We start from the raw sequence: 12,599 nt of genomic DNA, 5'->3' as shown, positions 1-12,599 counted from the left end.
TTTAATGGGCAAGAAAACTCTCATTTTGGAAGCTGTTTTTCCTTAAGAATTGCCATCCACGAATTGAGACTTGAACCTGAGAACTCTCCATCTTCCTACGCCACCTTAACATTTTAAGATGAAATGGTGTCTAGGCTGACAAGGATTTTGGGTTAACCTTAGGGTGTTTCATAAACTGCTAAATTATTGAACGTTAAACCCATGCCACTGGTCACTGTTTCAGTGGCCTATGGAGGGGGAAAGCCACAATGGTGAAACACTTTGACAGCAGCAATTTGATGCACAAACTCACGATTGCAAGAGGTTTGGTTCCATTGTGCACAGTGACCTCCACAGTAAAACCCGCATTGGTCTGCTCTCTCTTAAGTTGTACGATCACCTGAGTCCCGTTCAAGAGTTTATGTTCTATGCAAGTTTGACATAACTCATACTTTGCATAAGTTACATTAAATGAATGGTCCCAACTGATACGACTTACGTCGACTGTACCTTAACCCCAAATTCAGCCGAAATCCTCGTGCATGCGCTTGTTACATTCCGCCTGGATTACTCACCAGTCTCCCCAGCTCCACTATTCAGAAGATCCAGCTCATTCAGAACTGCCGCCCGCATACTGACCTGGACCAGACTCCATACCCACATCTCACCAGTTCTGGCCAGGCTCCACTGGCTCCCCATCGACTTCAAGATACTCACTCTCGTATTTATTCCCCACACTGTGCTTTCTACCCCACATCTGTGCCATGACCCGCTCTGCCTTCTCTCTGCAAGTCGCCCGGCTCCGATGCTGTCTCACACCGCAGGCCACCGAAACCCTCATTACATCCAGGCTTGACTTTGCAAACTCACTGCTTGTCGGTCTCCCCAACTCCTCCCTCCACAGGCTGCAGATCATCCAGAACTCTGCATCCCGTGTCCTCTCCCGCACCAGGCACCTCGACCCTATCACCCCCATCCTTCTCCACTGGCTCCCATCACACAGAGGATACAGTTCAAGATCCTGGTCCTCACCTTCAAAGCCTTCCATGGTCTTGCTCACCTCCTAACAACCTAGCAGGCTCCGGCCACCTTCATGTCCCCCGCCTCGCTTGCCCACTAATGGTGGGCTCGCCTTCGGCCACTCTGCCCCTACCCTCTGGAACTCCATCCTGCAGTCCCTCTGCCTCGCCCCCTCCCTCACCACCTTCAAGACCCAACTCGACCTTCCTCTTCGACCGTGCTTTCGATCTCCCTGCTTCCCCCCTGCCCTCCACCTTCCCCCACCCCGACCCCCCAGCTCGGGTCCGTAACTCTGTCTGTCCAGCACTTTGGGCCGTCCTCCCGACGTGAAAAGCGCTTTACAAATGTAATTTTGTTGTTGTCGTTGTTCTTTAAATCCCTGCACCTGCCTACCTCTCCGACCTCCTCACTACCCAATCCACCACCCGGCACTTCCGCTCAACTGGTACCCTCCGCCCCACCATCGGAAGTTGCGCTTTCAGCCACTACTCCCCAAAACTGTGGCACACTCTCCCTTAATCCCTCCGCCTTGTCCGCGCTCTCCCCTTTTTCAAGTCCCGCCTGAAAACCTTCCTCTTCAACCATGCTTACGGCCACCTCCCACCCCCCCAGGCTCCGCAAATGTTAAGCGCTCTGAGATGCTACCCTGGGCGGAGAGCGATATAGAAGTGCAAGTTGTTGTTATGTGAGGTTTATTGTGCACATTGCTCACTTGCTCGGCACTGGTTACAAGTGAGATTCAGACGACACATGGTGCGAGGCAGCAAACTGCCACGAGGTGGCAATGCCTCCACCAGCTCTCAGCTTGCACACTGCCATATTGTTTTTGAACCAGTCACTTTTTCCTATTGTAGCTCTCCCCCCCCCCACCTCCACTCTTGGAGTATGTTCTAACTCAGTGCTTAATAGGTTTTTTTTGTGGGCTGGATCTGCAGATTCGGGAGGGAGGGGGCGGGTTATCCCGAAACTCTGGAACACTCTTCCTCTATCCCTCTGCCTTGCCCCACTCCTTCCCCATCTTCAGGTCCCGTCGATGTCCTTTCTCTTCAACCGTCCCTATGGTCACCTCCCCCCCCGCCTTATCGTGCTCCACCACCATCAAACATTCTAGGATGCCCCTGAGGGGCGCGATAGCTCAGTGGTTAGAACACTCGCTTTGCAAACGAGAGACCAGAGTTCAATTCCAGGCAGAGGGCGAAACCTCGGGCAAGTTTCCTTATTCCACACAGAGCCTAATAATAATCCCTCCAAAAACCAAAAACAATAATAAATTGGTCATTTTCAATCTACGACTGTTTGTGGGACATTGCTGTGCGCAATTGGCTGCCGCGTTTGCCCACAAATATACAGTCAATTCACTTTACAGTGTGTTCTGTGAAGCGCTTTGGGACGTCCTCCCGACGTGAAAAGCGCTATATCAAATGCAAGCATTATTATTATTATTATTATTATTATATAAGTTGAGGTTGGGGGGAAGAGCAAAATTGTGACCCAGAAATATTTTTCCACTCAGATTGAGATCAGGGACTTGGCTTGAGGTAGTGTATCATATTCAGAATGGGCAGTGTGGTGCTGCCACCTAATGACCGCTTTGTGTATTACAGTTCAATGTGAATCCTGCGACAGTAACTCCCAACTTATCCAATGCAACAGTATTCACTAAACCCAATCACTAAAAACAATAACAATTGGTGGTTCCGCCACGAATGATCGTGTATAGGGCACTGTATTAGCTGAGCGAAAAGGGTTGGGCGAGTGGTGTACGAGCAGATCAGAGAGAGGTAGGGAGGTGCTTGGATGTGAAGGAATTTGTGTGTGAGAGTAAGGATCTTGGAATCGATCGTTTTGGAGTCATGGCGTGCCTGGCGAGGGATTGGAATGATGGACATGCAGAGTTTGGTACGGGTGAGAACTCTACTAATAACAGGGCAAGCAGTTTGGCGAATAATAAACCATAATTCTACCCAAATCCTCAACCCTCAATCCAGCAAGCTCCAACAAACCCCTCACACTGATGTCTAGCAAGAAGGGACGTGTGACCATAGCTGTGCCTTATAATTACGCTGTTAGCTCTTCCAAGTTATTACTTTCTCCCTCTCTGGTTAAACATGGAGGCCTCCTTTATGTAAAAAAAAGTTTTTTAATAACCCTTACAATTGGTTCGCGTCAGGAGGACGTCCTGGAGCACTTCGCAGGGAACGCTGCAAAGTGGAGTGACTCTGTGTGGGAGAATGGTGTTGAGAAAAGAAGAAGAGCCGACAAAGAGTTGGGGACCATTTGTCCCAAGCAAATGGCAGTTACGATTCAGAGGCAGGAGATTCCTTCCACCTTGCCTTAGTCTGCGCAAAAATTCTGCATAATTTAGCGCCAACTTATAATGTTAAGACAAGGTTGTCTCGCGGGTTAAGAGTGGGTTGGATTTTGAGCCTCAAATCGTGGCTAGCAAAATGGGATAGGGATTGGGCGTTTTCACCACCCTTTGAAACAACCTAGTCGTGTGGGGAGGGAGGTTGGCAGCTCATTGGATCTGCCTCAAAGTGGACACAGAGGGTTTCATTATACTTTACTGTGAACGTCGGGGGGCCATGGAGCGAAGAGGAAGTGGGAATGGGTACTGTTGCTCCTTAGTTGAAATCGACTCATGATAATGCACTGTATTAACAAAATCTGTACTTGCAAATAGTGACAGAAATGAATGTCTTGCACAATACTGTAATCCTTAGACAATACATAATTTCCAACGTGCGTTTTTTTTATAAAGAGAGTACATCGAGGTATCTCGGGAATGTCTGAAATGGAAACAAGTGCTTTTGGTGTTTTATTTTTTAAAACCATAATTGCTATGTTATTCCTTTTGTTGGAAATATTACGCATTGTAGATGTAAATAACTCCAGATTAAAAGTCGGTTTGTTTTCAGAATTATCTCCTGGTGGTAATTTTAATGTGATTATGCTTTGTTGTTCAATTGGAGTGCACTGCACTTGCCTTTTGTTCAACATTTTCTACTTGTATTTACTATACTGGGTGCACAAAAAGAATGTTACTTGCACTAATGCTAGCTGTACTGTAGAATATTTCGCCCACAAATATAATAATAATAATAATAATCCTTGCATTTGATATAGCGCTTTTCACGTCAGGAGGACGTCCCAAGGCGCTTCACAGAACACACTGTAAAGTGAATTGACTGTATATTTGTGGGCGAACGCGGCAGCCAATTGCGCACAGCAATGTCCCACAAACAGTCGTAGATTGAAAATGACCAATTTATTATTGTTTTGTTTTTTTGGAGGGATTATTATTAGGCTCTGTGTGGAGTAAGGAAACTTGCCCAAGGTTTCGCCCTCTGCCTGGAATTGAACTCAGGTCTCTCACTTGCAAAGCGAGTGCTCTAACCACTGAGCTACATAACATGTACATAACATAACATGTAGGAGCAGGAGTAGGCCATTCGGCCCTTCGAGCCTGCCCCGCCATTCAATCGTGGCTGATCTTCTAATCTAACTCCAGCTAATAACCTGACCCTGATTTATCCCCATATCCCTTAATCCCTTTTGCAATAAGAAATCTATCTATCTCAGTCTTGAATATGTTCAAGCACTGAGCGTCAACAGCCCTTTGGGGTAGCGAGTTCCATACATTCACCATCCTTTGAGTGAAGAAGTTCTTCCTCAACGCAATGTGAAAGGGCTGCCTCTGATTTTAAGGTTGTCACCCCTGGTTTTAGTTTATCCAACCAGGGGAAACAGTCAATTCAGTTTACAGTATATCCTGTGAAGCGCTTTGAGACGTCTCGAAGACATGATAGGATGTTATATCTTATCATAATGCAAGGATTATTATGATATTTACTATTACCTTGCATTTGCATTTGAAGCGTCCTGCATTTGAAGCATCCCAAAGTGCTTCATCAGGAATCGTTGCCAAGTGTAGTGAGTGTAGACAAATTAATCCTTGAAATTAACAATGTGCTTTTGATCAACAACAACTAGTATTTGTATAGCACCAGTCACACATGATGGGACGTGTGATCAGAGCGTGTGACAGGATTTTTAAAATAAAGTGTTGTGACTGTGTATTTGTGGGTAAACACGGAATCCAATTTATGCCCAGTGATGTGTAACAAACATCTGTAAAAAAATTACAGATTTAGAAAATAGTATCTGAGTAATTTGAGACATGACATATCGTAAGTGCAGTAGATTTGTTTCTTAGGTAAGGATATCAAGGGATATGGTGCAAGGGCGGGTTGAGAGGTACAGATCAGCCATGATCTTATAGAATGGAAGAACAGGCTCGAGGGGCTCAATGGCCTATGTTCCTATGTTCCTAGTATGCTTGGAAGAAACCAGGCAACTTTGGATCTACGGTTCCAAAAGCTTTCCACTCTGTTGTAGAGTAATCCGTACAGAATTAATTGCTATCAACATCTCCATTATTGTAGCATGTGCCTGCCTGGATGGTAGAAGGTGAACTTGATGAACCTTGGTCTATTTTCTGCTAGCAAATCACCCCAGGCTGAGGTCATCCTTTAAAAGCTGGGATAATGGAGATTCTGAAGGTTTGCTTGATTGCTTTTGGGGTATTAGGAAGTACAGGATCTATTCAGAGATTTTTCTCAAGGGAAAGAGCGACAGAGGCATTTAATAGGTGTTGTGTCACCTTATTCTATGTGGGAGGAGCAGCTTTGATGGATGTAATGACTTTTCCCTTAAATTAAAATTTCTTAAAGCAGGTGTAACATTCACTGATAATGCCAGAAGGTCGTAGAGAATCCCGTTATATAGACTCGTGAGTATTGTGGTTAAAGTTGAGATGTTTTTCAGGAATAGGCTGACTGAATGAGTCACCAAGATACTAAGCACTTTGTTAAAGTGAATCATTATTCTACGTTAAATGTCAGATGTCTGTTACTTGGAAGATTGCCAGGTGGAATTATTATCAGGCGTGTGGAGCAAGGAAAGTTCCATCCTGCCAGGAATTGAACCCAGGTCTCGAGAGTGCTCTAACCAAACCTGGATCACTTCAGGTGGCTGAAGGCACGGCGATGGTGGAGCGGAGGATTTGGGGGACATCTATATGCTCCCTCTTGATGACATCATCCGCAGACATGGGGTCAACTTCCACATGTATGCGGATGACACCCAACTGTACCTTTCTGTCTACAACCCTTGACTCCAGGACCACTGCTGTGCTGACAGAATTCAAGATCCTGGTCCTCACCTTCAGCCCTCCATGGTCTTGCTCCCCCCTACCTCTCGGACCTCCTAACCCCCTACCATCCTGCTCGCTCCCTCCGCTCTGCTTCACGTCCCCCCGCTTCGCTCGCCCCACCAATGGCGGGCGGGCCTTCCGCCACTCCGCCCCCACCCTCTGGAACTGCATCCCGCAGTCCCTCCGCCTCGCCCCCTCCCTCACCACCTTCAAGACCCATCTCAAGACCCTCCTCTTCGACCCCCTCTTGCGATCTCCCCGCTTCCCCCCTCCCCCCCTCCCCCCCCCACCCCCGGCTCGGGTCCGTAACGCTGTCTGTCCAGCGCCTCCGGACTCCCTCCGGACCTGAAAGGCGCTTTACACGAATAATTTTGCTGCTGCTGTTATTGTTGTTGTTGTTCTCCTTCCTGCCAACATGTCCATAGCAACCAGAATTTGGCCATAGCAACCGGGCCAGTCCATGTCTCTGTCAATCAGCGCCGCTTCCCCCGCCTCCACCGCGCCTTTCCTCTCGCTCCATTGGCTCAGCCCAGAGAGGCATCCGTAAACGATTGGCCAATTGCTACGTCAATCACTGTCTGCCCCGCCCTCTTGCTCGCTCTTTCATTCGACTATTGGTTCTCGTCTGGAGGGGCGGGTCACGTGTGCGTCCGTCAACGCGCCCTCGTACGTGTTGCATCTACTTCATTGGTTGGTTTCTAGTCCCAACGAGAGGCGGCGATGGATTGGCCAATGCAGCCGTCAATCAGCGTCACCCCTCAATCACAGCCCACCCCACCCCGCCCTCCAACCCCGGTTCGTTTTTCGATTGGTCATTCCAGTAGTCAATCATGGCCTGTGCGCCAATAGGGTGGCGCGTAGCGGTCAGGTGGGGAGGGGGGCGGGGAGAATGTGACAGTTGGTGGGCGCCGGCACGCGAGGAGTAGTCAGAGCGGCGTCGATCAGGTCCGATGGCGCGAGGAAGTACCTGAGGGCGGCGACGAGAGAGAAGGGGGGGGATTGCTTTCCCTCGGGCAGAGCAAGCGTTCCCTCACAGTCAGTCAGGCCAGGTAACAGCGGCTGGTGTTCGTGTGTGATGTGATACCCGGGAGGATAAAGAAAGTGAAGCCCTTTCCCTCCCTCTCTCCCTCCCTCCCTCTCCCTCTCTAATCCGCCAGAAGCTGCTGTCAGATTTTATAGTTCATAGTAAAACAACAACACCGATAATAACCCTCGCATTTGATGTAGCGCCCGATCAGGTCTTCGAGACGCCTCAAAGCGCTTCACGGAGTATATCAGTTTAATATTATTATTATTAGATTAGTTTGTCGAGGGACGTGATTCGTCTGTATAAGGAAATGCTCTCTCTCTCTCACTCTCTCTCTCTCTCACTCTCTCTCTCTCTCTCCTCTCTCTCACTCTCTCGTGTCTCTTTGCGAACCCCGAACTTGCTTCCCTCTTCCCCCTTTCGTGTGTGTTTCTTTCCTTTTCTCTCCTTGAATCGCACCGGCGGCGGTCGGAAATCATTTGAGGCGATTAAAATTGAGGCGAGAACCAAACCCCCCCCCCCCTCCTCCCCCCCCCGCCCTTGCGTTTGCCCTGCGGCGGCGCCCCGAAAGCGCGTCGCCGGATGCCACGGAAAGCGGAACGGCTGTGCGGTTCGCGGGCGAAACGCAGCGGGCGTCCCGCAAATAGTCACGGACTTTTACCACCCACCCCGGTAAAGCAACCCGCCGGTCGGCTAACTGCCGGGTTCTTATTTCTTGCGAGGCAAACACAGGCGCGTAGAGTGAGGAAAACTTGCCCGGCGTTTCAGCGAGCGCTCCGACTAATACGCTCATAGAGACGAGTACGATGATAGAGACGCGGATGAAGGTAGCGGGATGGAATTCAATTTAACTTAACTCCTGCCACCGCTTCCGTAGCAACCTTTGGGATGCTCAGTGGCATCTGCAAGTGTTATCCTGGCCCTTAACCCAACCCCGTCTGAAACCCTCCACCAGGCTTTGGTCCCCTCACGCCTCGATTATTCCAATGCACTCCTGCAGGTCTCCCTGACTCCACTGCGCTTAAAAAAAACAAATTCGAAACTTTACTCCCCATTTACTCACTCTAAACCCCGCACGCCCATTACTCCAATCCTCTCCAGACTGCACTGACTCCCTCTGAAACGTTGGCGTTTTGCCAACAAATACAGTCATTTCACTTTGTGGTATATTCCATGAAGGGCTACGAGACATCTCAGCGTCATGGTAAGGCTCTGTATCATTTGCTGAGTATCAAAAAATTCAAACATTATTCACAAGTTACTGTAATACATTTTTTAAAAAAATAAATAGGATTTGTTAATCCGTTTGGTTAAATGTTTACTATAATTCCAAACCGCAATATATGCTTTCATTTTGAAAAGTTGCCGAACTGTCCTGCCCTGTATTCTTTCATAACCAGCTGTGTAAATGAGGTGTTATTGCAAGTTGCTAATCAATGCATTTTCCTTGTTGATTGATGCCCTCGGTTGGTCTTTAGTTTTCAGATCCCTCGGTGTCATCTGTGTCTGTTCTTAAATAAATCTGCAATTGACTGATGCAGCCGGAAAAATCAGTGAGTGCAGACACGCTTCCTATTGCTGCTTCGCTCGATCACAAAACACCCAGTCATTATATCCTGTGATGCATTTTGGGACGTCCTTCTGAAGTGAAAGGCGCTTTGCCAAATGCAGGACGTTTTCATTACAATACTTAAAGAACCATGACTTTCAACTATCCCAATAGCCTATCAAAAGAAAATCGTCTCTCTAATATGGGCACACGTGCTCCCTGTCAAATGCACTCTCTCTCTCTCTCAATCCTTCTGTCTTGCCTACGCCTTCTCCTTTGTATCATGACTGAAGAGTTTCCTCTTTGACTGTACTCGTGGTCACCATGAGGAATGGATTTGGAGCTTTTAATTGCAGTGTTGGATTAGTTTTCTTTAGCTGTACTAAAACAACTTGTATTTATGTAGCGCCCTTCATGCGGGGTAGTGCCCCGGAGCTGTTACTAGCGTAATACAAGTCAGAAATATATTCTAAATATAAGGATGGGTATACCTAAACTGTTTTTATTGCAAATTATTTAATCGCAGTGATTTTATTTCATTGCTGTTTTGAAATCCAACTGATATTTTATCTCCCATCTGTTATTCAAAAAAGGGAAGTTCGATGACAAATTCAATGATTGTGCTGTCTGTTAGAGATTCTGTTCTGCATTCTGTTTGTGGTTTTCTTTGATAGAACCATAGTCACAAGTAGCATTGGCTAAAAGGAGCCTTTGTGCACGTAAACTAACCAGCATTACGCTGATGGAAGTAACCACTTAAAGAGGGAGGGGAACCCACATTCTCTGAAGGAAAACTGGGTAAACTGTGCAGTTTTGGTATGTCATGCACATTTTAATTTCAGAGAAAATATTCTTTTTTGCAGTTCATGGAATTGCTGGTATTATATTTTGTTGGAATACTTAGTGGCTCAGTTGGTAGCACTCTAGCCTTTGGGTTGTAAAATTGTGGGTTCAAGCTCCACTTTGGGACTTGAAATGTATTTTGTTAAGATCACACTCCAATTTTGTTAGTATGCTGCATTGTCGGAGGTGTGGTCCTGCGAGGTCCTGACTGCCTGTTCAGTGGATGTTAAAGATGCCGTGGAACTTTTCAAAAAGAGTTAGGCTCTGTGTGAGTAAGGAAACTTGCCCAAGGTTTCGCCCTCTGCCTGGAATTGAACTCAGGTCTCTCACTTGCAAAGCGAGTGCTCTAACCACTGAGCTACATAACATGTACATAACATAACATGTAGGAGCAGGAGTAGGCCATTCGGCCCTTCGAGCCTGCCCCGCCATTCAATCGTGGCTGATCTTCTAATCTAACTCCAGCTAATAACCTGACCCTGATTTATCCCCATATCCCTTAATCCCTTTTGCAATAAGAAATCTATCTATCTCAGTCTTGAATATGTTCAAGCACTGAGCGTCAACAGCCCTTTGGGGTAGCGAGTTCCATACATTCACCATCCTTTGAGTGAAGAAGTTCTTCCTCAATGCAATGTGAAAGGGCTGGCCTCTGATTTTAAGGTTGTCACCCCTGGTTTTAGTTTATCCAACCAGGGGAAACAGTCAATTCAGTTTACAGTATATCCTGTGAAGCGCTTTGAGACGTCTCGAAGACATGATAGGATGTTATATCTTATCATAATGCAAGGATTATTATGATATTTACTATTACCTTGCATTTGCATTTGAAGCGTCCTGCATTTGAAGCATCCCAAAGTGCTTCATCAGGAATCGTTGCCAAGTGTAGTGAGTGTAGACAAATTAATCCTTGAAATTGACAATGTGCTTTTGATCAACAACAACTAGTATTTGTATAGCACCAGTCACACATGATGGGACGTGTGATCAGAGCGTGTGACAGGATTTTTAAAATAAAGTGTTGTGACTGTGTATTTGTGGGTAAACACGGAATCCAATTTATGCCCAGTGATGTGTAACAAACATCTGTAAAAAAATTACAGATTTAGAAAATAGTATCTGAGTAATTTGAGACATGACATATCGTAAGTGCAGTAGATTTGTTTCTTAGGTAAGGATATCAAGGGATATGGTGCAAGGGCGGGTTGAGAGGTACAGATCAGCCATGATCTTATAGAATGGAAGAACAGGCTCGAGGGGCTCAATGGCCTATGTTCCTATGTTCCTAGTATGCTTGGAAGAAACCAGGCAACTTTGGATCTACGGTTCCAAAAGCTTTCCACTCTGTTGTAGAGTAATCCGTACAGAATTAATTGCTATCAACATCTCCATTATTGTAGCATGTGCCTGCCTGGATGGTAGAAGGTGAACTTGATGAACCTTGGTCTATTTTCTGCTAGCAAATCACCCCAGGCTGAGGTCATCCTTTAAAAGCGGGATAATGGAGATTCTGAAGGTTTGCTTGATTGCTTTTGGGGTATTAGGAAGTACAGGATCTATTCAGAGATTTTTCTCAAGGGAAAGAGCGACAGAGGCATTTAATAGGTGTTGTGTCACCTTATTCTATGTGGGAGGAGCAGCTTTGATGGATGTAATGACTTTTCCCTTAAATTAAAATTTCTTAAAGCAGGTGTAACATTCACTGATAATGCCAGAAGGTCGTAGAGAATCCCGTTATATAGACTCGTGAGTATTGTGGTTAAAGTTGAGATGTTTTTCAGGAATAGGCTGACTGAATGAGTCACCAAGATACTAAGCACTTTGTTAAAGTGAATCATTATTCTACGTTAAATGTCAGATGTCTGTTACTTGGAAGATTGCCAGGTGGAATTATTATCAGGCGTGTGGAGCAAGGAAAGTTCCATCCTGCCAGGAATTGAACCCAGGTCTCGAGAGTGCTCTAACCAAACCTGGATCACTTCAGGTGGCTGAAGGCACGGCGATGGTGGAGCGGAGGATTTGGGGGACATCTATATGCTCCCTCTTGTGACATCATCCGCAGACATGGGGTCAACTTCCACATGTATGCGATGACACCCAACTGTACCTTTCTGTCTACAACCCTTGACTCCAGGACCACTGCTGTGCTGACAGAATTCAAGATCCTGGTCCTCACCTTCAGCCCTCCATGGTCTTGCTCCCCCCTACCTCTCGGACTCCTAACCCCCTACCATCCTGCTCGCTCCCTCCGCTCTGCTTCACGTCCCCCCGCTTCGCTCGCCCCACCAATGGCGGGCGGGCCTTCCGCCACTCCGCCCCCACCCTCTGGAACTGCATCCCGCAGTCCCTCCGCCTCGCCCCCTCCCTCACCACCTTCAAGACCCATCTCAAGACCCTCCTCTTCGACCCCTCTTGCGATCTCCCCGCTTCCCCCCTCCCCCCCTCCCCCCCCACCCCCGGCTCGGGTCCGTAACGCTGTCTGTCCAGCGCCTCCGGACTCCCTCCGGACCTGAAAGGCGCTTTACACGAATAATTTTGCTGCTGCTGTTGTTGTTGTTGTTGTTCTCCTTCCTGCCAACATGTCCATAGCAACCAGAATTTGGCCATAGCAACCGGGCCAGTCCAGTCTCTGTCAATCAGCGCCGCTTCCCCCGCCTCCACCGCGCCTTTCCTCTCGCTCCATTGGCTCAGCCCAGAGAGGCATCCGTAAACGATTGGCCAATTGCTACGTCAATCACTGTCTGCCCCGCCCTCTTGCTCGCTCTTTCATTCGACTATTGGTTCTCGTCTGGAGGGGCGGGTCACGTGTGCGTCCGTCAACGCGCCCTCGTACGTGTTGCATCTACTTCATTGGTTGGTTTCTAGTCCCAACGAGAGGCGGCGATGGATTGGCCAATGCAGCCGTCAATCAGCGTCACCCCTCAATCACAGCCCACCCCACCCCTCCCTCCAACCCCGGTTCGTTT

Source organism: Callorhinchus milii, unplaced genomic scaffold (assembly GCF_018977255.1).
Source record: "Callorhinchus milii isolate IMCB2004 unplaced genomic scaffold, IMCB_Cmil_1.0 Scaffold1, whole genome shotgun sequence".
Taxonomy (NCBI): domain Eukaryota; kingdom Metazoa; phylum Chordata; class Chondrichthyes; order Chimaeriformes; family Callorhinchidae; genus Callorhinchus; species Callorhinchus milii.
The sequence above is the reverse complement of the archived record's forward strand: the minus strand, read 5'-3'. Positions refer to the sequence as shown.